Below are 6,000 nucleotides of genomic sequence, written 5' to 3' on the forward strand. Positions count from 1 at the left end.
CATAAATATATGAAATGACGAGTCTATATTTCAGTATAGTTGGTCTGAAGGATAGACGCTTTATGTAATACTAACAATCAAAATAAACTGTTGGCTTTGTGAAAACGACACAGTGTTTTCTTTTATTATAATTTTGCAAAATATGAAACTAATCATTTCATGTAGGTATACATTTATATGTAATAATATGTTACTCGTACTTTTCGAAGGCCGCAAAAATTTGTGACACGCTCTTATGGCTCTACAAATAAGATCGAGTCAGATAGTTTTGCAGCCTTCGTTGTGTAACGTGTAACATATTATTGCAGATGACAGTTAAGATAGAAGTATTTTTTAAAGAGCAAATTTTCGACGTGCCTATTTAATGTAATTTAAGAGTATTTAGATAATTGATTAGATATATAGTATAGGTACATATTAGTCGGCTGTTCCTAGAAAATCTTTACAGATGTATTCAATGACTCTTCTTCTTCGTCGGTATCACTCTTGACAGAGTGGTCGTGGTCATCACTTCAGGTCATCATATTACTGTAGTACCTCTCGCGTCGAATGTTGGGCCCTATGACATTAACGTGATTATGGCAAATATATGCCTATGGTAAATCTCTTAGTAAAAAGAGCTTTACTAAGAAAATAGGTATAAAATTTCGCGACTATAAATAAATAGTAAATTACAAGGTAATTAATTTCCTTCGTGTATAGTAGAAATGGCTGAGTGAACGCTTATTTAACACTTGACGTGACTTTGTGTGCTGGTGGCGCTAACTGGTGAGCCGAATAAGGTAACGCTATTACCATCGTTTCGGTATGGAATTGTGGTAGGTACCAAAGTTATGAAACCGTAGACATTACGAGTATATCTGAGAATAATCATTTAAAATTTTAAATTCACTGTTTGATTCCAATTCACATTTAGCAACTTGTTACAATTTTGATTTTATTTTGACATGACATTGTAGAAAGCTGATTGGTGCATGCGAAATGAAGTGAGTGTCGTAATGGCTTAGATCAAAAATTATAACTTCGATAAACAGAGGGGCTACCCCCAAAACAGAAATTCGCAAATTGCGGGGATCTTTCTCTTTTACTCCAATAAAGGCGTAATTAGAGTGACAGAGAAAAATGCCCGCAATTTGCGAACTTCGATTTTCGCGGTTATAGCCCAGAGCCACACAAGCATAATATGCATCCGTAGGAAACGACATAGATTTAAATCTATGAAAAAATTCTAGGCTTTAACGACGGGGCAGCCCATGCAGCACCCCACCATAAACCAAGTCTCTTTATGTTTTTCTTGTTTTAGATTTGCTTTTGAAGTATAAAAGTGCGAATTGAAGTGAAAGCGCGTCGAACACCAAGACGATCGTCGAGGTTATATCAAAACCATAACAATTATTAAAGTAGAATCGACTTCTTTACAGCTGGACGGATTCGACCCCCCAACCTTCAGCTTGGAAGCCGCACACTTTACCGCTCAGCTACACGCTGCCGCCGCCGAGCCGCCGGTTAAGGAATTAAAATATGTAGGTATCTTAAAACTGTGGTTAAAAATTGCCAGGAACTCAAAAAAGTCTGTAGACTGTGGTTTACATATGTTACGTTGTTTTTAGAATGAATATAGCACTAAGCGTTAAGCTTTTTGCGTTAATACCTACATATTTTAAGTCGATTTGTATTATTACCATGTTATTAGTTACCTACATAATACTCGGCGCCTTTCGCAGTTATAATAGCAAAGACTTTTTCTTTGGTATTAATCAGTTCAGTTTTGAGCGATGAAATAGTATAATATTAGGTATCTACAATACAATACAATACAATACAAATATATACTCTTTATTGCACACATCATTACAGAAAAAAATACAAAGATTACCGAAAATAAGAGGTAAAAGTACAGGCGGTATTATCGGTTAAAAGCGATCTCTTTCACACAAACTTTAGGTAGCGAAAATTAATAAATTTAACGTTGGTTAAGACCTAACTAGGAAACACATAAAATTATTTATATTAAATATTTTACGTCCGCTGAAGGGCTTGGTCACTTTTCCTTTGTATATAAAATCTATTTCAGTTTATGATAGTAATAATTACTTATTAAAAGTTATCGCTTTAATTTACATTTAACTCCTAATTAACCCTTTTCCAAGCCGCACGAATCTACAAGGTTTTCCCAAAAAAATCCAAATATATTCCAATCAGGATTGATTGATAGATAGCAAATAGATAGATAGCAAATTGATTGATAGATAGATTGATAGCAAAGCTGGATAGCTTTGATAATTAATTTGAAGACATGTCACAATTCTCGAAAGTCTATTCTAATTTGAACCTTAAATCAGAATGCTAAAGTTGAAATTCTATTGGCGCGTATGTGGTCGATAAATCGTACTATGCCTGGGAAAGAGTTAATACTTTTGATTTAATTTCCCTAAAGAAACTCCTTTTTGATGTAAGTGGGTAAATATTAAGGGTGGTTAGTTTGCGCTGGGCTACAAATTTTCAACTCCCCTGCTACTGGTTCAAAACTTAGAGAATATAACCAAACGGAGTGGTCATTAACAGGCGTTCCCCTCTTTCGAAAATAGGCGGCCAATGGTCAACCACATGTATGGACTGACGTTTATCTGACATGACGTACGTCATGTCAGATAAACGTCAGTACTTACCTATACATTTGATGTGCCCCTCCCCCGCAAAAAACGGCAGACTATTTTGTACCGAAAATTATAGACATGGCGTCTCCGTTGGTTATATCCTTTAAGGTTCAAAAAAGCAAAATTTTATAATAAGCCCTCGCAAAGGAAACGAATACCAACAATTTTTTAATAAGACATTATCCAAATAGCCGCGTAAAACTTAATGAAGAAAAGTAAAGGACGACTCACGTTAGACCGGGCCGTGTCCGGGCTTCCGGAGCTTACTTTTCTATGACATGACAGGCGAGGCAATCACGTAATACTTTCCATAGAAAACGATGCGCCAGAAGCTCCGGGCCGGACACGGCTGATGTAAGTCTTCCTTAAATTTACTCTTTTGGTGGATAATAAGTATTACTTACCTACTTATTATTAATCTCGGTTGATTCCTCGGTTGAATTCAATTTACCGATTGTTTCCGGATTGCGTGTCAAATTGAAATGTTTTAGTGTTTTCATACCAATAGCACAGAATAAATTAGTACTAGGTACAGAAGACTCGCTCTCTAACAAAACGCGTCTGTCACGATCAGCACAGATATATGGCCGCTAGGTGACAGCGCCACGCGCGGCTTATGGCAAACCCCAAAATTGGGGTCGAACGGATGTACTTTTAGCTACCTGTAGCAAAGCGACGAAATCGCGGAGTGAGCCACGCCTGCCAATAGTAAGTATGATATGCAATGTAGTAGGTAAACAATGTGAGATAGGTATTAGAATACAGTAAAACCACCCAGCTGTAGTTCTTAATCTCTTATCTATTCCAAAACGAATTGTATGACTATTATTTGAGTTAGTCAATTCTAAAGCGAAATATGTTATGTTCATATATGACGGAACAAACTCAGAAAAAAAACAGAAAACAACATGGCATGGATATTTAATTACGTTTTAAATTAAACTACGAGTATGTACATATTAAGTTTATAAAGTGTAACGCAAACGTTTCTTAAAATTATCAACACTAAGTATGCCGCAGTAAAAAAAATATCAATGTATTTTGGGGCACGCCTTGGGGTCATAACTATAAGATTTTAGGGAATGACCTGTTTAAGAAATACCTAAAATCAGTTGGAAATAAACTTCGACACCCGAACTGCAAAAAATATCGCATAAAAGTACTCATTTGTACCGAAAACAAGGTGTTGTCTTAAAATTTTGACTCGTAGTGTAGACATAGGTATCACGGAAATCATCATCATGTATAGGTACACAGACACAGTAAGATGCATAAGCTTGTATAAACATATTAAGTATATCAATCAATAATCAATATTAATAAATTACCTACCCAGTTTTGATTTGATGCGCACATTGGATTATCTAAAAGCTTGCCTTATCTTAGATTTGGAAAGCATTGCTTTTCGTATAATAAATCGGCTTCCAAACATTCCTAGAGCCATGTTTGTATTCCATTACCGCTTATCTACGAAAGTTTTCATTATGCTTCCAGCCTCAAGCGGAAATGGAAACGCGCTGGCACTGATATTGAATTAAAATAGATTGTAGTAGCGGCCCGTTCAGTGTTATTACAGCTTTGGACGAGAACGCTCGTTTCGCTCTTCGCTCATACTTGGGATCTGTACAATTTGCTATATAATAATTACAACAGAAAGTAATTGGATTAAATTAAGTGAAATTATAGGCATAACTTTTTTGAAGTCAAACAAACAATATTAACGAACTTTGGAAAGTTACAACTAGAGTGTCTATGATTAAAATATTCTTTATTAAATATCTTCGTGTTTAATTTGGAAGATTAGTCGGAGCAAATATGGTAAGTCCTTTGATAACTTTTAATTGGAATTCGTTGCCGATTGATGATTGGTTCAAGGGTGGATGTTTTCTTTGGGAGTTCAGTATGGCTGAGTGCCTTGGGGGTTTATTCTCTAGTGTGCATTTGAGCGAATTTAATTTGTTTTGTATGATTCCAATTTGTTTTGTATGGTAGATTTAGAAGTTTTTATGCAGAAGGGGTCAGGTATCTCTGCAACTGTCACTGTGTAGGTACAATACCTACCTACATATAACTTTATTTTTATGTCTTTCCCATCACGTAACAATGGTCTCCCAGACATATGAGAGACGTGCGTGGAGCCAAAACCAATACGTAGAGCCCCTTTTGACACTTTAAATGAAATGTAAGGGGTACACCGTGTCTTGGGACGCACGTAGAGGCAGTACCCGCCAGGGTGTATGAACTATTGAAAGTTAATGAAAACTAAAATGAACTAGGCTATTTGGGTGAAAGCAATGGACTAAACATTAGGCTATGTGATATAAAACTGGACGCCTGCCTAGTTAATGTAATGGTAAATGGTCATACAATTTTATTTCCGTCAGATTTTTTTCTCTCTCATTATGTACTAACCTACTTAATACAGTATCGTTAGCATTTTGAATTGTGAGAACATCCCATGTTAGACGAATCGAAAAGCCAAATTCCGAGGCAACTTTTTTGTAGGAAGCTAAAAATATCTCTTACCTATTTCGAATGGAAAAAATTGTTTCCATTGCGTTACGCTCAACCAGGGGATACTAAATATTAAAGACAGTCAACTGTATACAACAGCGCGTTTCTCACTCCCTTTTATTTTCCATTCTAGCTTTATACATATGAATTCTGTTACATTACTGCTATTTATGACTTCTTAACGTAAAATCCGACTTTCGTATGCACAAAAGTACCTACGGTTAAATCATAATAAAATTATTTTAGTCATATTTTTACCTATTTAATGACGCCATATTTAATTAAACAAAAATAAAAAATTGTAATATTTTAAAAACTCTGAAGACTCAAAATGCTTTAATAACTGCGGTCTATCAAGTTCAATTTTACGTGAAATAAATAGCAGTAGAGTTGCAGTTTTAAAACGCAAATAACTAAAATATAATAAAAATATGTTATCCATCTGCAACATTGACGATTCTTGCGGCGTTGCGTTGTATGAAGATTGTCAGTCTTTTTATTTACTAGATTCTGTAACATATCACACGTACAAACGAAGTAAAACCCATTATTCAAAATGATAAACATGAGTCGGATCTGTGTGTTAGAGATGTGCAAATATGTAGTTTTACGAATACGAATATTCAGCCAAATATTCGGTTCATACTCGTATAGTCGTATCTGTATCACTCTAATAAAGTATTTGAAAACTCTTCAATTACATTAGCAGCTAAGAGTGACATTCCATTTCCAACTGCAGCTGCAATACTGTTTATTTTACTATGGAAATGACAATGACAGCGACGCGTTTCCATAGTAAAAAAACATAGTAAAGGGCGATTCTCAGAGA

The sequence above is a fragment of the Cydia fagiglandana genome, chromosome 5 (assembly GCF_963556715.1).
Source record: "Cydia fagiglandana chromosome 5, ilCydFagi1.1, whole genome shotgun sequence".
NCBI lineage: Eukaryota > Metazoa > Arthropoda > Insecta > Lepidoptera > Tortricidae > Cydia > Cydia fagiglandana.